The sequence below is a fragment of the Strix uralensis genome, chromosome 8 (genome assembly GCF_047716275.1).
Source record: "Strix uralensis isolate ZFMK-TIS-50842 chromosome 8, bStrUra1, whole genome shotgun sequence".
NCBI classification, from domain to species: domain Eukaryota; kingdom Metazoa; phylum Chordata; class Aves; order Strigiformes; family Strigidae; genus Strix; species Strix uralensis.
The window spans coordinates 23,578,922-23,602,123 of record NC_133979.1 but is presented as its reverse complement, the minus strand read 5'-3'; positions in this window follow the sequence as shown (position 1 = coordinate 23,602,123).

The window sequence follows — 23,202 nt, the reverse complement described above, 5'->3', positions numbered from 1 at the left end:
GATAAGGTACTCTGTGATGTCAGAACTGTGAATTGTTGATGAATTTTGAAGTAATTCCATTTTGCATGATATTTTTAAATTCTCATATAAAACAATTGATTTAAATGTGGAGCCTTTGAAATAACCTCACCTTTCAGACAAGATGCTTAAGGTTAAAAATCATAAAAAGATAAATCTTGTGTAAGTCCTATTAAAAAAGAAATATCTGCACCATCTGAGTTAGATTTCTTTCAACCAAAAACTCCTATTCTGAAATGCTGCCGTTCTGACAGTGTGACAAATAGCTGGAACAAATGCTAAATAGTTAAATGGACAAGTGATGGATGGCCTCATAAGCCTTGCAGGGCAGCCTGTGTAAGATACTAATTGGTTCTGTGGAACTGGTTTTAGTCAATAAATTCACTTGAGAGATTGTGTGTGTGTGTGTGTGTTAGATATCTTTAAAGAATGCAGTGCTGTAGGTGACAAACCACTTGCAATGTATTAGGCCACCAACAACTTTATTTTGTCCGCTCTACCATCTACCTTCTTTCAAGGATATAACCTACTAAAAATCTATTATTGATGCATTGCTGTCTCTCAAATGGTTCTGAATTATGAGTTTATTTGGAAGCCTCCTGAATTTTCTGATGCTAGAAAATGCCCATGTTAAGTTTTCCACAGTGTTTACAATTGCTTTTTTTTTTCCTTTTTTTCCTTCCCCTAGAATAGATTCGGCCACCATTGCTCACTTTGAGCAATACTTTCCACTGCAGATAGTAGAAATATTAGTGAACTCCTCTTGTGAAAAACACTGTCAAGATGAGTAAAGATGTTTAGACTCTGGCACTTGGGACCAGTGCTAGGAAAGATCTGAGCAACAACTTCTGGGTCTGAATTTGGAGATGAGGAAGTAACTGAAAAGGGGTTTTTAGCACTCAGAATTTGAATTTAGGCCCTAGTTGTTCCCTGTTCTGAAATCCTTAGGCTTCACTGACCTATACTGGTTCACCTGTGGCGCTCTCAATGGTATTCAGTAGTTGTGTGTCTGTGCATGCCCCAGAGCATTCCTGTCCTGGGCAGATGTTGCAGCTTGTGCTACAGGTTACATCTGAGCTGGAGATGACTGCAGCCCCAGGAGGCTGCTTTGCACACCATGTCGGCTGATCCACAGGCCGACAAGCCTGGTGCCATGGCATGTCTCTGTGTCCCTGCTCAGCCCAAGCCAGGCGGTGGCAGGGCTGGGGTTCAGGGTGCCAACTGAGGAGATGAACAACGGCAACTGGACTCAGGTCTTTGCCAGCAAGACCCCAGGTCTTACACTACTCCAAGTTGTAGGAAGAGCAGCTGGCTGTATTTGTGGTCCTGGGCAGATCAGCTAAAGGGTTGAAAGCACTCATCCCTTTGTTTCCCAATGATTAGCGGTAGGTTTTCGATAGCTTCCCGCTCAGCAGCCTGGCTGCTGCGAACTCTGTGTGAGGCTCCTGCTCTCCTACTGCTCTGCACGGGATTGCACGGCCCATGATGTGACCTGCTGCCTTCACATCACTGTCAGACACTGAAAAGAAAAGCCCTGAAGCACTTACCTTTTAAGTCCTTCAGTCCTTTGTTGAATCTGGCCCAAAGTGATTTCAGTGGAAATATGAGACATAGAGTTTGTTCTTGGTTGCTTTTGTGGGGTTTTTGTATTTGGTTTTTTGTTTGTTTTGTTTTTTTCTTGAGGTGTGTGGTCTTTTTGTTTCTTGGGTTGTTTTTTTTCTTCATTTTTGTCAGTGCTAAGACATTTTTTTCATGGATGATTAAAAAACCCAACCAAAATCCCCCTCAGTAAGTGAGCCAGAAGAAGGTGGTTCAGATGGTGTTACAGTCTTTCCAGATAGCAATTTCCTGTTTAGTAAAGTGGAATTGATTAATTCTGAAAACATCAGGATTTAGAAGCCTAATCTTTATGAGATAAGAAAAATCTGAAATGAATATAGAATTTAAATAATGCTAAACTTAAGAGAGAATTCAGCTTCAAGTCTCAGCTCCATTCTGATCCCAACTTTATTTTAAAATAAAGCTTAATTTTTGGGAAGTGACTAAAAGTAGTGAGTTATGTCTTTCTGGTTGCTTTTCATTCTCTCCTATGCTCGCATATATGAGATGTTTCATAATTAAAGACTATATTTCAACTGCTGTATATTTAAACCAAATTTGACTAATAACACATATGAGCTACCTTAGCAGCGGTGTTGAAATAATTAGAGCAAACAAGGTATTTCTAGAATGATTTATAACAAAAAGCATTAAGAAAAGGGCTGTGCTTCGGTCAGCGTTTGCATCTAGGTTGTCTAATATATGTAAACTTGGAAACTTGTTGGGAACAAAAATTCATGCAACTGCCTTGGTATATTTTCAGTACAATACAGTATAGTTAAGTCTGGTAGAATGCGTATTTAACTGGAAGGAAAATGTGGGACTTTGGGAGACTATGAGCACAAAGATACGTAGGCTTCTTGTAAAGCTTTTGGGAGGAGATGTCTCAAGGACAACTTGCTGTGTGTGACATATGACCCATCCCTGGTACCCCAGTACAAGAAAAACGCCATTTGTCACTGCAGAAAAGTAAATTCAAGTAGTTATGTGACAACAATACAAATAGCTTTTTCCTTAAATTCTAACATATAATTAGATTTTATATCTAAAGAGACCAAGCCTAGTGAAAGCTTCTAATTTATAAATTGTAGCTTTCTTGTGCAGGTTAGCTGACTGAGGTATGCAATGAGTTGAACAGATCTGTTGTTGATCCAGACAAGCAAGGGCTGAATTACAGGAGTTCAGAGCTATCCTGTTAGGGGAAACCTGCTGGATTTGTAGCCATCTGAGAATCAGGAGATAAATACAATATACTTTCTTACATTTAATCAGACTCTGTGGCTCCACACTAAAGGCCCATGTGTCCTTCTGGAGCAAATTTTTAATGAATATTTTAGTTTTATTAATACAAAAGATTGTGACTATACACAAAACAGAACAAACAAATGTTATGTGATCTTCGATACACTGATCTGTATTTATGCTTGTGTAAAAGCCCGAGGTAGGCTCATTTAGGATATTGAGCCATAAAGTTTAACTACTGCATCAACCAAAAATGGTATACTAGAAATTTTCTGTGTAACTAAGATAATTTTTATAAAAGCACTTTACCTTTTTTGTTTAAAGTTAATTTTGAGCTTAACATTTTCTAAATTTTTTGTGTTCTGTAATATGTCCAGCATGGTATGTGATCACATGTAATTAATTGTTTACATCAACCTGAAATATCCACAACGTGACACTTAAAATGTTGTTAAAGGTAATCTAGCAATCTGCAAGTGATGCTGTGCCAAGTGAAGAGACCTTACAGTACAGAGCACTCCAGCGAGTGGTCACCAGGCCACAGATTAATTGTTGTGAAGCAGATGTTCAGGTTTAAGTACCAACATCCTTTTGCTTGTAAATCACCTGGAGATGATGGTCTTATGCTCATCTGGATGTTGCAAGTATCTCCTTTGAATTCAGCTGATAGAATTAGAGTGTAGGTGTAAAGTACATCATTCAGTGTAAAGAACTTGTACTTACTATGTATGTATAAAAAATCATGATGCAAACCCCAAAAGGCTTTGAGTTCATGTAGAAACTTATTAATCACCTCAGAAAAGAGGATTAAGCTGTACCTTGGGTACAGTTGATAAGGAAACTGCTCTAAAAGCTGCTCTCATTTTCCAAAGTTTTCCAGCTAGACTTGAACTCTAAAACTTGAATGGGTTTTAAATTAAGAGTTTACTTTCAAATAGCTTATGAAACACATAGGTGATGAGCTGATACGTTTGTCATACTTGTATATTTAGGAAGCCATGTGTTTATAAAGTGTTGTATCACATCTGTGGGAGAGACTGCAGCTGCTCATAACTTCAGCTGTAAGAAATCTGCTGACCTGCTGGATTCATTAACAGTTTAGAGTTATTGCTTAACCTTTTTACAAGATTTTTTGGAGAGTTTATAAATGTATTTCTTTTCAGAAAACCTGAATGTGCGATGTTAGATGAGAAAATGAAGAGACTGGAAGAATAAAACTGCCAAATGTCAAACTTGCAAGGACCTACTGAAATTCAGGACAAAATCCAAATTCAGGTAAATTCTTAAGTTACCATCTGTGCTGTTCACAAGTATCTTTTATATACTATAAATATACCATACAGTAACAGCTTCCCAGCTGTGAAGAACCCATTTGCCTGACTGTTCTTTTAATTCCTCTATAAAAGTTTGGTTTTGAAGTTGGCCATCTGCCTAGATGCCAGTGTGATAGGCATTAATAAAATATACTATAAAGAATAAATTAAAACATCTGCTAAAATTAATAGGAAAAAAGTTCTGTTTGGCACAGCAGAAAATACAATAGCGTGGAGAAACTGAGCAGTCTGAATTGGTAATTATAATTTTGAGATATGGAGATAATAAAGGAGGCAGTTGGGAAGTTGGGATCTGGTCCAGCCAGTCTTTGTGTTCAACTATAAGCATGTGAGTAACCCCGTCCTGGTGTACTTGCACATAAACCTAACACTAAGCATGTTATTTGAAAGAAACAGTTTTTATATTCTGGTACAGCTATATAGTTATCGAAGATTTATTTTATTGTTCAGTATAACCCTTAGCAGGTGCAGTTTTATTGGGAAGGTAAGAGGACTGTATTTCCCTCTTTGTCACCACTGTGCTCTGTTTATACGCAGAGCCACAGCTTAAAAGTGTAACTGCGCAGCCTCCCAAAGCTATGTCTGGGCTACATCTGACTCTTCCTGACACAGAAGCCAAAGGACAGACTGTTTGTCAGGATTTTCCCCATGAAGTATTTTATAAGTGCATATGTGCATCTTTTGCCCTTGTATCAAGTCAGCTGGACTGGAGCTGTGTCTGAAGATGGAACTGCATGGGGATGCTAGCCTGCTGCTGTACCTGAGTGATGTATTTCCTACAGGCTGAGTCTGCAGAACATGAGTATACCATACTTCTAATATAGGCAACGTAGAGCATATAGTCATTGCTCATGCTGCTCCAGCAGCAGGAGCTTGACTTGGGCTAAGCATGGAGAGAGTTAGGGAGATGATGAAGGTAAATTAATCTTGCTAGTTGCAACTGGTAAAACAAGGGACAAGTGGACACAAGGGACAACTGGGAGGTTCAAGTTGGACATTAGGAAAAGTTTTGTGGCAAGGAGGGTAGTACAGGACTAGGAGAGGTTGTGGGATATTTCTTCATCCCTGGAACTTTCTGGGACTTGTTTAGATAATGCTGTGGCTGGCCAGATCTGGTGTTTGTGGTCTTCCTGCGAGGGAGAGGGTACACTGCAAGACCTCGGGAGGCATCTTCCAACTGACTTGTTTGAGTCGATGTTTGCTCAGATCAAAGCGCGCTCTCTCTAGCAGGAGTAGGCACTTGGGAAAAAGCAAAAGACAAGATGTAGATATTTGTCCTCAGTATTCTCCTGTCATCTGTCAACAAGGGGTTAGGCATTTCCCAAATGAAAGGTGTTGTCTTTGTATTTATTTAATAAGCGTGAAAAAGTTTGGTTAAGACATTTTAATTTTTCTATCCAGTAATTATTTCAGCTGTGAGATATATCAGGATTGACCTTGTTTTAGAAAGAGTTTTGGCTTTGATATTTAATGAAAGGGTATTTTTATGAGAAAAATGTTATGAATTTAATTGCATTTTCCTAGTGCACTCTGTCAGCTCTGCCTTACTGGTCCTTTGTGGGTAGGCAGGAAAAGATGTTCAAATTCTTGTTTATTAGTCAATCACTTGAATTCTTCTGCACTGTCCCTTGGACCTCTGTGCTCAATTGCTTAAGTTGTCTGGCTTGGGAAAAATGGTCTTTCACTTGATCAGCCACATAGTCCATGCCTCAGTAACTGAAGTAAAACCAAATGGTTGTTATATCATTTCTAGCGTTAAAAATGGGCAGCTCTGATTCAGCCTCTTCTGAGGCTTAGCTGGGATTTTAAGGTTTGCAACATTTTCCCCAATTGCTAAGCACTGTATCATTTGCGTGTCTCCTCCTGTACCATGTATTTTTTTAAACTGGGCACTGGTCCTAGGTTTGTCTCCAGCATGCCTCAATACCTGAGTCTGTTTCATTACATTATTTTAGAAATTTGCTGTGATTACTGCCTAATCCCTTTGTGCACATCTCTTGGCCTTCTGGAAACAGGGATTAACCTTCTGTGACATTTTTGATGTAGCTAGCCATGGAATATGAAACACTTCCACTGCTGGTAAAAGACTTTGCTGAACTGTGTGAAGTCTGCTTTCAGAAGTACAAAATAGGTCCTTTGTCCCTCCTGTTGCACAGACAATCTGTGCCGTACCCTGGAAGACATCTCCGTCTTGGTGTTATTGTCTGTAGCAGTGATTTTCTTGGGCAGAATATTTTCTGTACCACAGCACTGGAGGTTTGATAATGTACACTGTAATCACTTGGATGCATTCAGCAGCGGCTTGTTGTGTCGCCTGCAAGTGGTGTCCGGTTCGGCTGCACACCCACCCAGTAGAGAGCTGATGGGTCTGGCTGGGCAGCGCATAGCAGTCACCTCCACTGGACTCTGCCAGCAACCAATTTCGTGTGGGTGCTGCTCCCGGGCCACCTCCTGAAGCATCGCACACCAGTGCAGTGCTGTGACACTGTTTACGATTTTCTTTACTCATTGGATGCTTGTTCTCAGATCTATGGCTATTCCCATTATGCAGCAATATATGAAAAGTATCTTAAGGGCTTCTGCATGTGTATCAAATCTAAAAAGAATATGTCATATCTCTAATTATGATCTGAAGGTCTCTTTGCTTTTAGCTGGGCATTTTCTTACCAGCTCTTTATCCCTTGAAAACAAACAAGGTCCCTTTTTGTTGAACAGAATGTTTTATGTAGAAAACATCAGTTGCGGATATTCAGTTCTATACTCTCTCAGTTCCTTACAAAGGCTTATGGGAATCTGATGGGTACTTCGCTTACACAGGAACAATTAGAAGCGTACTTTGGAACTATCAGATATGTGTGTATATATGTACATTCATACACACCCTGTTGCTTTTTTTTTTTTTTAAATCCTTCCTTTTTAGCAGCCTGCATATGTGCTTGATATCATAAGGATGAAAAGTTTGTGGAGAAGCCCTGATGAAGGCCAGGGGTGGAGACAGATGAAAAAAGAAAAGCAAAACAAAACCACAAAAGAACTGATCCAGGAAGCTGAAGACTCGTGTAAATAGGAAAGACCACTGTGAGAAGCAGTTATTTTCTATCTTCTATTTTTTTTTTTTATGTTATGGATAATTTTTAAAGTTATTGTGGGGATGCAGAAGTCTCTTACTTCAGATAACATAACTTTTACTATTGGTGTATGTTGGAGTGGCACTCGGTACCACTGCACTAGTTAAGGGTCTGTGAGGAGTATTTCTGTTATAAATCTGGAAGATTATATCTCTGTCTTCTCATATTGCATCATCCTGAAACTTGACAAGTTGTCAGTGGAGAGGCAATTATTTCTACCAAAACATTAAGAACATAACTTACTTTTCTAACTATTTAGTGCCAGAAGAATATATGGATTTAGGAGAAACTGATGAGGTTGTTGGGATTTTTTGCTTTATTTTGTCCCAGTTTTAAAACTTGCATGTTGATACTATAACAATGAAATTTTGCTTGCTGTTAGTTGAAAATAAGGTTTAATTGTCTTTGTAATTTTCGAGGGAGAGGGAATGACACTGTCGAAACCCTAAGAAAGCTGAAAACAACCAGTCAGTCTGGCTAGAAAATACCGTTCCATCCTATGAAAGAGAGGTGATATTATTTCCAGTTTGCAGATTGTTGATTTCGAGAGCAGCCGGTGTTAGAGGAAGAGGCTGCGTTTCCCTGTGATGACTCACTGGATCTCATGAGCAGCAGGAGAGCGGGTGCGAGAGCCAGGAGTGGTTGTTAGGAGCTGGGCGGCCAAGACTATTAGCAGTCTGCAGCTTGTTATTTTTACTTTGCAAACTCCCAAGAAAAGTGAACATTTTGGAAGAGTGAGATAAAGACCAGGGAGCCAGGGGAGCGGAGAAGTGTGTTTGGAGGGGCAAAATGAGTCTGGGGAAGAAGAGTGAAGGCATCTTTGAAGTCATCTGATAATGTACGATCTTAAAGGAACACTTTGAATCATCAGTGAAATGTATTGAAGTAGTAGTATGAACAGTTTAACCAATTGAGCATAAATGAATTGCAAACACGAAATTAAGATTACCCCTTATTTCAGGATAGTTGTTTATGTGAAGAAAGATAAGTGGCTTTGTCAAAGTTGGTAATTTTTAGTTCTTTATCATAAATTAGCTTTAGGAATGCTGATGATAGGATGGTAACAGTTTTCTTAATAAAAATCTTCAAGGTATAAAAATTCTTTCTTTTCTACCTTGATGTGAAATTGAATTTGCACCTTTCCTCCTTCTCTCCGTAAAAATGGAGAAAATTAATCTGGATTATTTCCCAGCAGTGCACTTATTGGGAAGGGTGTGGGAGTTTCATGTTCCTATAGTGGGGCTGTCTCACTTGCTGGCTTGGAGTTAACAATGCTTTCTTCTCAGACCTCAGCTAAGTGACAGAGGGCTGCATCTTATGGCAAGTTCAATTCTCTGCTCTAGCATTCTTCTGTGTCCCAGATAGGCTTTATACACCTTGCTTCAACATTAGCCTCTGCCTCAGTTGTCCTGTTGTAATAGTTTTTCTTCATACTGGACAAGGAAATAGAAATTTGACTGAGAGTTGGAGAGATCAGCTAGATTGTTCATATCTTACATGAATACAGAGGGCCATAGGGTTACTGACTAACATGCAAAATAATTCTTGGTATTTTGAGGAATGTTCTGGTTTTGATCAGAAATCTTTTGTGGACTTGCCCAGTAAGTATTGAGATGTTGATACTTTTCAGAGAGAAGTTTAGTAGCTCTGTTAGTATTTTTATTAGAAGCCTAAACAGAATTGCAACATACCACTCTTCAGAGAATTTTCAAAGGACTTACTAAAATTTGTTTTCTCTCTTAAATCAAAAGAAACAAATGGAGATAAACATTGTACAGTAACAAGAAATTTCATCAGTATTTATGGATAAAACCTCTGTTTCTCGCAATCAGATATGACTTACCATTTACATCACTATACTGCTGAAATGCATGACATACTGAAAGCAGACTGACACCATGTGGTCTGCACTGCGTGGATGGGAAACAGAAACAGTATGGGGGTGACAGGTTGCAGTGCCTAGGTGGTGAGGTCAGGGTTATCCCTGATGTTGTATCTGTATGTATACAACATGCTGTTGTATCTGTATGTATGTCTTGAAATCATGAAACTGTTTTCTACAGTTCCTCTGCCTAGCTCATAAGTATTATTTCACTGCAGAATAGTGGTCAGGTGCTTAAATGAATGAGGCGAGACAGCCTGAAGACATTAGGTTGTACCTCAGACAAGCCTTGAGTTTGTGGGTGCCTGGGGAGGGTACATTCATCCAAGGAGTTGCAGACACTTGCAGATTTTGACAAGTATGACAGCTGATACTTGTTTGCTTAACAGCTGGGACCTTCTTCGCTAACTTTGTCACCAGTGTAGAAGTGTTTCATACATGTGCCATGTAGTATAAACACCAGATTGCCTGCCTGCCTGCCAAATTCTCAGGACATTGGTGCCCATGAAGTTGCTCTGAGAGTGCTGAGCAATCACAACAGCGTTTGCTATGTTAGCGTTTGTTCACAGGACCTGAACATGTCGAAACAGAAATGGTGCATTAACAGCTCAGTGTAACACTGAGATTGTCACTATTAGCGTGATCTCAAACCATGCAGAAGGTAACAGTGATATGAATAGGGCTTAAAAGAGAGGCCATCATAATTAATAAGGATGTTAACCTCCTCCTTGGAGGATGGCTGAGATCCACAAAAACTCTTTCTCATGAGATGACAACAGCTAGAAGGAAAAAGAGTTAATTGCTGAATTTTGAATTTTGTGGTTATTGAGAGTTTTTATGTACTTGGCAGTTAAGCTGCTCATATCATGGATTTGTTCCATGTTTCCAATTGATTAATTTCCTGCAGTTCCCATATTAGCAGAATATGACCACACAGAGATCTTCTGACTGAACAAACTGGTTGTTTCTTGATTTGCATTTTTTCTTAATTAGGTCTTTAACCTCAGTGGCCTTCTAGGGTTGCCTCTTACCATTCCTGTATTAGTTCAAAAAAGCCTTGCTTTTGCACCTGTTCTGCCATTTTCACCAAGGAGAGTATTTTTCACTAGTTTCTACTTTTGTGGAGAGTAATAGGTGTTATATGCAATTGCACCTGTAGGTAGAATTCCTTCCCCTTTCATTTCAATATTGCTTTATGCTCCTGGGCTACTTGCAATTCAGTAGAGGACATTATCAGACATGACAACTCTTCCACAAATTCTTAATCATTTGTTGTTTTCTCTTTTGTAAAATGCCTCTTGACAATAGAGTTGAATCCATGTTGTAATCTGAATTTAAAATAAATTCAGTTACTGGTAATCCAAATAGATGTTCCTAAAATTAAAATGGCTGTTGGAAAACATAGGTGGACATGATGTACACAAGTGCTCTAATTAAAAACAGTGTAGTGTCATTATATGCTAAATTTTTCACATTATCTCCCTATAATTCCCAGCAGTGGAAACCTGAAAGCAAGGAAAAAGAGGGAAATTGGGAAAACTGATACTCTGCAGTAGTAGGAACTCAAGATGCACAGCAGAACTTTACACTCTTTCCACCTTGGTGTGCTAACACTTCTGATTTGAACTGTTAATTGCTCTTGTACCTTTAACACCTTGGCAACCATTGTTTTTAGGTGTCTATTACACTGAGAAAATCCACTGCTTAGTATAGAAGGAGTGAGGTGAATACTTTATTGCCTTTTATTGCTGGTCTCTTTTTATACACAAAAAATAGACATTGTGCTTTCCTAAAAAATCTCTCTCATATTGGATTTTCAGCTCAACTGAACAGCAGCCATTTTAAAAAAGTGACTATGTCCGTGTGATACCTTCCTTCCGAACAAGACTCCTTCAGTATACACAGTGTGACTGACTTAAGGGGGGGGGGGGGGCTGGTAAGAAAGGATTTCTGTTGATTTCTGTTATCCTTGTATAGCCAGAAAAACCAAGAACATTAGCTGGATATTGCTTCAGTTCCTACAACATAATCAGAATTGATAAATAGAAAAATAAATAACTCTGACTTACACACAGTGAAACTGTACAGATTTACCTTGAAATGAATGAAGTTCCTCCTCAGATTGTAGCTCCGGGAATCTTAATATATTTTCAGGCCTGGTGATGATGCTGATGCAGATATGACCCCAGGTATCAGATCTTAGCTTATATTTACACTGATCTGGAGGAAAAAAAAGTAATAGTAAAAACAAAAGCCCTTATTTTTATAATGGCAAACAGAACAAATCAAGAAAAAAAAAAAAAAAAGACTTAATATTGTCTTTTTCTGGGTTTCTGCTTTATTGTAAATCAGTATTTTTAAATAGGTAGTAGTGGCTAACACAAAAGTGAGTTTATATGTATGACTTAAAACTTAAAAGTGAGTATTCAGTCATGTTATATATGAGCATTTTCCATAGAGAAATTTTATGTCAAAGACTGCATGTGTGAGTGATCTGTAAGAGACATCCATGTTTAGTGTTCATCTGAACTCTTAGATCTTGGTAAATAGTCTTCAATTTGTGAACTTTTCTTCTATCTGTGTAGTGTGTGGAGACAAGCAGCAGCCTACAGAGCCAAATGGGAATTTCACTGCTGTGAGGAGTCTCTGACATGCTGATTCTTGCACTGCGTTATTGGCAAGACTGTGAAGAAGATACATGACCAATGTAAGAAAAAACAGGTTATGACATCCATCAGGCTTCAAGGGGCATAGTTTACATCAGTCCTGAGAGATAAACAAACAAACAAAAAAATCCCAAAATAGCAAGACGTAACTGGCTCTTATGTTGCTCCTTACTTTTATCTATGATGTACATCTAGCCCAGCTCAGGAATGGGCCTGTAGAAGTTTCACTTCTTACTGTAGACCCGGTTTATCATCTCAGACTCTCCACAAAAGACAACTTGGAAGGAGAGAGATGTTTGTGCATGTGTTTGCAGGTCACAGATTGCTTTCTCCTCAGGTATGCTTTACAACGATGAAGGCACAATTAACAGAATTGGTACATTTTCCTCTTTGACATTGTTATTGGTCCTAATTAAATGTAGTAATCCTAGAGTAACTAAATTGCTTCTTCCACATATTTGTGATGCTTAGGAAACCCAAAGCCTTATGAAGATTCTGAATGCCAGAAATGTCAGCTTTTTTCTTTCACTATTGTTATAGGTAGGCTTTGACCTTATGGGAGAGAAGAAATGATTCAGTTCAGTCCAAAAGTTTCTTAAGAAAAGTTTCTTAAGATATCAAATCTGGTGTTTGTGAAAGGTTCTTCCGTTCTGTGTGCGCTTACGAAAGCAGTGGGGAAGGAGGGAGTGAGGGGGGCTCACAAACCCGTGGGCACCCACTTTTATACCTTTTTTTTAACCAGAAAGTTTTCTACTGCCTTGGAAAATCAAAGTTAATTAGTATACTGGGTTTGAACATGTAAAGTGTACATTACAGCAAGCACAGTGATTACTAGTGAGCAGTACACACCAGGTGGCTAAGAAAAGCAAGTCTGTGTCAGCTGATGTAAGTTCAGTTTACAATGGTTCATATTTTCAGTGAAAAACTTTGAGGTCTACAGACTCACTGGACTAGTCTGTTGCCTGGGAAACTGCACTCTGTATAGGGTAAGGGGAAAACATGACTATTAGATATATATCTTTTTATAATTATTACTGTAATTTTCACAATAAACATCCAAGCCAAGACTTGGCCATGGACTTGACAAGCCTTTTCATGTTTGTACAGCACTGAGAATAAGGCTGGGACATTCTTCTGTAAGTAATGCATAGTTGCATAGGAGGTTAAATATTAAGCAAAAAGAGTTCTTTTCCAAGTGTATCAGTTGTAGATATAAAATCTCTTCTTCTCAGTATTAATGGCTTGCTTTTTTTACCTTATATCCAGAGTGGACCGTTGGAGGAATGGTTGAATCCCTCCCTCCCAAACCTGACATAATTAAAAAAGCTAAGAGAGAATAAGGATTGCCTGAACTCTTACAGCTCTCATCATTTTTTTAGCCTGTAGGTGTCCCCTCTTTTCTTAGCATTTCTACTTTTCAAGAGCATGAGGTTAAATTTTTATAAGGGGTATATAGCAGACAGATTTACTTAATATGTGGTAAAGCACAGAGCATTGACTTTTGAAATTGTTAAAATAGAATACTTAGACGGAGCACTTCAGATACCGAAACTTAATTTGCATACCATTTCAAATGAGAGTTTTGCAATATGCTAAGAGCATAAGATCATAAATGTATAATTTTGAACCTTCTCTGAAAAAAAGAAGAAAACAAGACCATGTTAAAATACTAAACAGTACCTCCTACTTGGGCTAATCAAGACAAAAACTAATTGTTTTTGCAGACCCTAGTTCCTTGGGAGACACTAAGTAGGCCATCATTTGCTTTGAGGAGGATGGACAAAATGAAGGCAAATGTACATCCTAGTTGAAACTTAATGCTCATATTAAGATGATGAAAGCTCAATTGAAAATGAGCTTCAGGGATCTTCTTCCCTATGCAAGTGCCTCACAAGGTACTTCATCCAAAACATAGCTGTCAGGATGGTTTTTTACAAGAGCAGTCATGGTGCTGTCTGGACAGCAATGGGCAGATCCAGTATCTGAGCACATGCTCCCAGACACTGATTCCAGGTCTACTTCTCAGGAGATGTTCTATGCGTGGTCAGACCAGCCATGTCTGCTGTCCTTTTCTTGGCCTTGGCATATGGCTCCTGGCACTCTGGGTTTCCTCGCAGCTGGGATGGCTCCCTCAGAGGCCACCTGCCTGCTGGGTTGGGATGTCCTGAGTTGTGCTGAACGCTGGCTTTGCTCTCTGTGGTCTGAGAAGAGCAGCAGGTTTCCCAGAAGCTGGCTCTTGGGTCTGGTCTCTCCGCATTTCCTTTTGCCAGGCTTTTCATTTTAGTGGTGAACTGAATTATTTGGCTCAAAAGGAATTACCTTTAAAACTGGCTGTACAGTGTTGGATTTGGACTGGCAGCAAGAGAAACTTAAGTTTTTATATTTGGGCATGTGCAGCAGGAGTCCCAGACTTACTCAGACAAGTTTCTATGAAGAAACTCACTGAAAAGATAATGGCTTTTCTGGTAGTAAATCCATTCTTTCTCTGGGGTTAAGCCATTCAGTAACTGTGGGCACTGATCTCTGTCAAGGTTTTCCAGACATGGTCTCTGCCTAAGTGTCAAGCTGTTGCTAGAGAATGAATGCTCCAATCCATACTAAAGATTATTTTCCAAATTGAATGAAATTGTGGAATTGAGAAGTTAACATGGGCATAGTCTCCAAACTGTCACACATGTGTACAAAAAGTAGTAACACAGGACACACTGCAGTCTTCTGGACTGGCGGAGTTTATTTTTGTCTCTGTAATTGTGGTAAGTCAGGGAAATTTGGTATTCATCACCACTCAGCTTCTTCCTGAACTCCCTGGTGGTAAAGATTTATTTCACCTGGCTGTTATTGTACTATATTTACTTAGACTCTCTCTCTATCCCTTTTTTTTTTTTTCTTTTTTCTAAAAGGGATTTTATTTCTTTTAATGCATTCAGGAAAGTTATGTTATAAAAATCATGAGGCTGTTTTGTTAGATAAGCATTGAACCTGGACTGTTCCATCTAGTTCTACCGGTGGCCCAGTGTGTTTTCCAGCAGAGCACTTGGCAACATGACTAATCTGTTATGTATAGTTTGTTCTATCATGTTCTCCCCATGTGAAATTTTTATAAACAATGCAGTGCTTTCCTTTAGCAAGAGTTGTTTATGTTTGTGAATGTTTGTTATTTATGGGTGTGTTAAAAAAGGTGGCTTTGAGAAGAGACCTGGCTTGCTTCCTTGGTTGTTCTGGGAATTCATTCCAGGGCTACTATTGTTATCCTCTGAGGAACCTCATTTGTTACTCAAGTAATCTTTTTTACCAAACATAGTTACTGACACTACAGAATACAGTTTGTGCTTTTAGAGTTTCTTTTAAAATGTATTTTGATATGCAGGTCTAATGGGTGCTTTCAAGATAAAATCTGACAACTTTGGGCTAGTTTGGTATTTCTGTGGATCTTTGCTGGAACACCATGTGCAATAATCCATGTACAATAACAAACAGCAGTTAAAGACTGGTCTTGACTCAATGTAGTTGTCTAAGGTAGTCAAAGTCAGTTAAGTTACTTAGTAGAAGTGGCTTCAGCAGACTTGAGATATATCAGTATAATCTTTTGAACACATCAAAACAATTACTGAAAAGTTGCCCATTAAATTTGAATGCAGGTGCCATGTTTGTTTTTTACAATCTGTATTCTAGCTTTTGAGACAGTTATGTTTTTCCTCATCTTTGATAGTAACACAAAAAGTAGAATTGTTTTTTGCTTTCAGAAAAAAAGTGTGCTTTAGAGATAAACGTGTCTCAAATATTAAGTTTCATAAAGTACAAGTTGTACACAGCTTTCTTGTTCACAGTATCATTCCTGCTTTAAAGTTTCATTTTCTAGTGCCATGATGTTTTCTCTTAAGACTTTGTTACTATGCATCTCTGGGCAGGTATGGACAGGTATTATTCCACTTTGCTTGATCTCTTTATATTGAATTACAAATTCTATTATATGTTTATGATGGGGCAGATATCTCTAGGAAAATTTTTTTCTCTGAAAAAATGCAGTATATTGCGCTTTTAATGAATAAAGTTCAAAGGCTAGAGGAATAAACCCTCATAAATGATTACTTATACTTGGAGAACATCTAGAGTAGCCATAGTGCTGTGAATCAGCCATGGTGATTATGGGGAAATGAAAAAATTTAACATGAAATAAAGTATTATGTTGAAGAATGCAGGGATATCTTGTCTCTTAACTTCTGAATGGAAAGAATAAACACCTGAGTAAAAAACCCAGTATATCTCTCAGCCAACTGAATTGCTTTCTAGAAACACTTATGTTAATTCTGGGCTACATAAGCAGCAGTTATTAGCATTCACAGTCAGTTTTATCCGAGATGTATTCTCTGGCAGGCCTGTACCAATAAAACTCTGCTTCAACTAAGGTTTATAGTCTGCTTGAACATGTCCCACCTGCTTGGAGTATCTCATCTCTTGTTCCTAAGACTTTTTTCAGATTACTCTATTTTTCACCTCCCTTATTTTGGAGTATCATAATTAATTCCTTAAAGAAGCAAGGGTTGAGTCTACCTGAGTCTCAATCAGGGTCAGACATTAGCATCTATTTAACTGAAAGCTCATTTCTATCTTGATTTAATTGTAGAAATGGAACAATGGGATAATCCAATCTATTTGCTGTTCTAAATAATTCAAGTCACTTTATTCAGATTCCGAAGAAGTGACTGTCAGCAGTCGCAGATTTGAAATAGCAAGTATTGCTTTATGCTTAACAAAACACAGATAACTGACAGCCCCTTCAAATAGGGAATGGTTCATTTTGTGATGCAAAACAGATAGCTTGGTTGAGAATAATATTGTGTATCTACATGCAGGATTAAATCCCACACAGAAAGCACAGGAAGATGAAAAGATTGTATTGCTAGTCTTTTTCTTGCAGTAAAACTGAATATTTCACAGCCCTCAAGAGAGTAAGGCAAGTGACTGGTTAATGCATTGGCTCTGTTTGACGTGCCTTATAACTATTTTTGAACTTTCAGCTGCCGTCTTTAAACACAAGCACAATCTTGCTGTGATTGAATAGCTTTCCCTAGGAAGAATTTTGTGATAAGAGGTTTACATGGTAGAGAACAGTATACCTCCAACATAAGTAAGCAATATTCCTGACATCATCAATAATCAAAGTGCTCAAGAGCTAGGTGGTCTTCTTCAACAAAGACTGTCTTCATCCCTTTCATCAACTATAGGAAAGTCTTGGTTTCAGTGGGTTGCTTTGGGGTTTTATTGGTTTTTGTTTTTAATTTATGTAGTTTGACATGCAAGTTTTGAGAAGCTGAGATTTGCATTCTTGGAGCTTATGATCCATGGAGATAACTCTGATAGCCAAAGTAATCAGATGGTGCTTGGGAGCCTATTAGTCCAGCTCTTTGCTATCACAGTGTATCACAATGGTGTGTTCTTCAGTATCTGCCATTTGTAAACCTGCCAGCATCTTAGCGCATGAAATGTCAGTAAAACATTTCTGGGGATGCTGCCAAAGGGAACCGCTTTATGTATTTGGCCCTTTTCCTCCTCTCTGGCTGGTGCTTTCTGAGATCACTGCTGGAGATCAGCCCAAGCGATACATACGTCTCTGTGCCCAGTGTGGACGGAGGCACACATGTAGGGCAGTTTTACTTGTCCAAATAATTTCCAGATGGGTGGATAGCAGTGTCTTGCACGTCATCCTTCTGGACTGCGTGCTCATTAGCTAACTGATCCAACAGCAACCACTTAACCCCTAAAAAGAACTGGTAAACTGGAGGGTTGAGTGAACTCCCACTGATGTTATACAGAAAATGCTTTGGAAAACATTTCAGAGCACCGATGACTTAAAAAGCAATCTATGAACTTTGAATCTGCACTGAAGGAGAATATGATATTTTTTGTGTTTTTTGTGGTGAAAGACTATACTTGAAGAGATGCTTAAACTTGAAACAACATGCAGGAGGAGAGCAGGCAGACTCTGAAGAGCGTCTCTAGATGCCTCAGCAAAACTCCTGTTGGTGGTGGGAGCCCTTTTGTTGGCAGCTGAAGAGGGTTTTGCCTTGAGCCAGCCCCTGTCTGAGCAGAGTTCCCAGTTAAATGTGGCTGATCACATTCAGATTTTCTTGGCTTAAAGTATGACTGTTCAAAGCTACAGGTAAATACTAATCTTTCAATCAACTATTTTATTATATTGTAAAACCTGAAATTCATAGAATCACAGATTAATTTAGTGTGGAGTTGTCTCTGGAGGTCAGCTGGCTCATTTTCCAGTCAAATACTGAGTATCACCCCCTCAGGTCTTTTCCATTGCCCACCTTATTGTGAAAAATTTAGTTAAACCCCAGTTGTATTACCACAGAAGTGCAGCATTCCCACATTTATCCATTCTAGTGCCCTTCCCTGTCACCCAAGAAGTTAAGCAGGAAGGCAGTAAAGGAGCCTTGCAATGTGACTGTAACCTGGACTCAGGAGACTCGATCATATGCGCTATCAATTCCTTATTTCAGTACAGGATATTTCTTATTTCATATACCTCCACATTAGGTGTTCGCTTTTTCTTATTTAAGCCTCTGTAAGTGAATCTCTCATAACTGCATCAAGATTCCTAAATTCTCCATTAAAAAAAAAAAATCTATTCTGTACTGGAGCAAAAAAAAAGAGTATTTTTTAAATAGGCAAAACAATTTGATTTTGAAGTGATTACTTTTTAGATATCTTAAGTATTAGGGATTTGATATATATTTTTTTAAAAAATGGTTCTTGAAAGCCAAATTTTTAGTGGTGAGAATCTGGAAAACACATTAAAAAAACCCCTAAAGAACTTACACATGTATACGTGCAGCAGTATTTACATAACATTCTGTTAGAGCAATGCAATATCAACAGCTGAACTTGTCACCAGGATGACTCCAACCATATTTATTTGCTAAAGGTCTGGAATGCCTTTGTCAGAGAGCATAGGATGACTCCAGAACAGGCAGTACAGTGTGCAGCATAGCTGAGATCATAATAGGAAATATGACCAGGTCTTAAACGATTTATGTAGTTTTAGTTCTTTTTTATTTCATATATTTAACTTAACTTGAGGTTAATTCAATAAATTTTTCCTAGTAAGATGGCTGATGTACCCATATGACAATTCTATATAGTTATAGGTAAGTGTCGAACACTTTCTGCAATGATTGAGTAAAATAAAATTATCTAGAATAAATTTAACTAGAAGAAACAATTATATGACTTTCTTAAAAGCTTAATTATATGAAGTGTTACTGATTTATCTTAGCCAATTTAAGGTTTCCATTTTTGCTGCTGAGGGGTCAAAACCGAAGCATTTAAGTCTACAGAGAACATTCAGGTTTTGGGGAGGGGAAGACTTGATTCTAGGGATGAAAACCTAGAATGGTGTATTTGTCTCACTAGAAAATGTGACACCTTTGAACTTGTTACATGTTACTAAAAGGCCTGGAAATTTAACTTAATATTGCAAAGCAAACAAGAAACATCTTTTCTAGGGTTTTTTTTTTTTTTATTTCTGGTCAGAAATAGGGGCTTGCTGATCACAATTGTTTCTCTCTGAGTGTGTAATGTTTTCAAACCAGTTGTGTGACCCTGGTAACCACATCAATCAACATACTTGAAAAGGAAACCACCCACATCTACTAAAGTGTGTGATGAGATACAGAGGTTACAAATGAGTCTGAAGTCCCATCCGGAAAACAAGAAGCTTATTTTTTTTAAGGTAACCAAAATTTTCAAGTGTCTAACTTCTGTGCCCACAACTGCCATTCGTATGACTACTTTAAGGCTTTTTGGCAAACAGAAATTTAATGCACCTGCGATTTATGAGTTTTGGTGGATTAATACACAGTATGCATCAAAGTAACAGTGTTAACACTGGCAGCAGTCTCACTGGAGTTACTGTGCATACAGGCCTTCCTGTTTGCTGAACTAGATGGATGATCTGCAGAGACTTGAAGAGATTTGAATGATTTTTCCTGAAAGGCTGAAATAGTATTAAAGGTTTCCAGATGAAAGCCAATCAGAGAAGGCAGGCAGTGGCTTGGGTTGCAGACTGCTTCTCCTGTCTGTAGCAAAGGAGGCAGGAACCACCAGGTTTGACCACAGCAGCAGTGTCCACCATGTTGTTTTCTGCTGGTAGAAAAAAGGTTTATCAGGTGGAATGGTTCCTGGCGTTATAGGATATATCCTGGCCCACTCTGTTCTCTGGTGAGCTCCTCTACCCCTTTGACACAGACTTGCCACGGTACCCTCCTGGCACTGAAGACAAGCCACAGCCCTGGCTGTGGTCTTTGTTCCCTTTCTGCCAGCCTGCCCCGGACACCAATCCAGGCCGCACCATGGAGCTATTGTGCAAGGGAAGCAGACAAGAAATGTTACTTGGGGCAGGAGGGAAGAGACAGGTCTGCACGTTGGGAAAAGACACTCACATGCTTGAAATTCAGACTGAAATATGATCTTTTCTACCAGATTTTTTACAAGTTAGTAACTTTTTTTATGATTAGATGATTATTTTTTTTGTCACTATCATCTTTGTCAAAACATCAGCCTTTCCAGGGAAGTCATTCTTATTAGTTAGCAAAAATATACAAAATCGTTATGGCTCTTAGATGAAGATGGGTTTTGTCTGTTTTAGTTGGTGGCCTTAACTTATATTTTTTATCTAGTTTCTGAGGAAACTTCATGGTAACTGTGATCCTAGGCACTTTGTGCTCAACAGCCAGTGTTAAAACTTGACAAGAATGTAGAGTACAATCTGCATAATCACTTACACAAAGCACACTTTTGTGAACTGCATTTCTGTGAGGGTAAAAATCAAAGGGAAAGCTTGAATGTATTTTTTTGTGTTCAGTGGAGGAAAAACTCACTTCTTGCTAATATTCAGCCCTGTCCTCTCCTTGATAACTCTCCCCAATTTTTCTATACTCAAGGATTCTTTCTTCCTCCACCTTTCTGTATTTTGTGGTCTCCTTCCTGTCCCTACCTGAATATCCTGCTCTTTGGGCAGCAGCGGGGAGAAGTCCCAACTCTTGTACATGTGCCCTTGATGAAGCACCATGTTCAAATGTCATCATCCAGGATACAGGTTTGCCATTGCTGCAGTAATGGCATCTCAAGTGATTTATTTTTGCTCTTGGCTTGCTGCAAGCTTTTCCATGAGCTGCAAAGAAAACTGATTTTTTTATATATGGTTTTTAACATGTTCCTCAGCTTATTGTTATTCATATTATATGAAGGAAACAGGACAAGTGAGCAGGTACTGAAGTTTCTGCGGAGCCCTGGAGCTGCTCTAGCAGACCTGGCAGCAGTCTGTCTTGGTGGGGGTGGCTGGAGACCTTGGTCCCTCTCCCCTGCAGCAGCTGAGTCACACCTGGGTCTGAGATGTATGAATGGGCTGGTGAGAAGTAATCTGTTTGGAAGGACTTGTTGCTATGGGTTTTAGAAAGGATACAGTTTGAGGTATTTAAAAACTCTATCATTGAATACAATCCCCAGTGAACAATTCATTTTGGGGATATCAAAATAAATATATTTTGCTTATGTAGTCAATAAATACTTTGTCATTCATTCCATACAATTTACTTCAGTGATTAGCATCGAATAGAAGTTGTATGGTCAATATAATTACCATATCACACATTTCAGGTGCAGTTGCACCTACTTTATTGAAAGCTATGGTTCAGTTTTCCTTTCTTTGTTAAACTCTGCAACCTCAGGTTTTTTGCTAATTAAGAAGTATGTAGTTGAGACTAACCTGGAGTTGCATAAATCAATAGTGCTACACAGAAAAAGAGAACAAATTGTACCTCTTATTTGCATAATGGACAAGATCTAAAACAAATTCCTCAGGTTAATGAGGGTCTTCAGGGTTGTTTGTGAGGACATACAACCTCCTGTGACACCAGTATGTTACTGATTGAAAAGTACTGCTCAGAGCCAAAGAGAAAAGGTGAAAAAATCAGGAGCAAGCTGGTTGGGGGGCTCAGCATACTGAAGCTTTTAGCTTTAGTGCATTGATTTTTGGCTGCCTGCATTGAGCTCCAGCATAAGCTGAGGATACAAATTCAGATTTACCCTTGCTTTGAGGTTCAAACTTGGTTTTAATCTCAGCTGGGGATTTGGCTAAAATGCCGCTGAGTTCCCAAGTTTCTGTCACACCGACATGAGGTTATCTTTGTCTTTCTCAGAGAATAGTGCTTCCCAGAGGGAAGGAAACACAAACACCCTGAAACGTGCAGAGGGTTATGCAGCTCTGTTAACTTAGAAGAGGTCTGAATCTTAGGTAAAATGATCATGTGGCCAAAATATGTTAGGTGCAGGCAGATACAACCACATTAAAATGTCTCATATTTCTTATTCTGTTTCTGTCCCATTACCTTTATCCTCATTCCAGGCAGTTAGCTTTCTGTTCCTCTTATTACCTTGCTGTGATTTGGTAATGCGGCTGGAGGAGTGGAGGGCGCTGCCACAGGTGCCCATGCCTGCATGGAGAGGAAAAAGGACAGGAGGAACCTCACTTTTGCTGGAGTGCAGAGTTGTAGCAGCTCTGTGCAAATGAGATTGCTTTTGGAAGCTTGTAGTGTGGCTGTAGTTGGATGCACTTTTATGGAGATGGCGAGAGGTGAATTCAAGGCAGAAGGGAAGGCCTTTTACTTCCCCATCCAGTGTAAAATTTCCTATTCCATAACAGGGGGAAGCTGGTGCTATTCAAAGCTCAATTGAGGATAGACAAAACAAATGGGTTTTTTTCCCAAGCCTTATTCTTGATAATGAACTACTTTAACTGAATTTTACCTAAGCTATTTGCCATAGAAAGGACATAAACTACTGAAGAAGGGCTTCTAATATAAAATTTAAATGATCTATTAGCACATTTCAACTAATATGTGACAAACATTACAGTCCAGATCAAACACAGCACTATGACTTCTGCTTTTTTTCCTGTTTAAAATGCTTCTTGAATATTGCAGGAAGGGAGGTGATCTAATTTAGAGAGATGTTCTGAAGGAGATAATGTCCAATGGTCAAATGAAGTAGGAGTTTCCCAATTTAGAATACAGTGACTTGTAGAGATGGGCCACTCTTGCTTCCTTGTGCTCCAACACTCTACTTGGAAAAACAACTACTTATAGTATACTTGCTGCAACCTGTGAGGTTCCTGTTGCTGGTGCTCTGATACCACCTTTCTTATCAGTGCAGCGTGTTTCTGTAAGTTCAGAAGCAGACAGACTTTTTCATCAGCTGAAACAAATTACTTTAATACATTCATCAAGGCTTGACCATAACAACTTCTCTGTGTTTATGAGTAT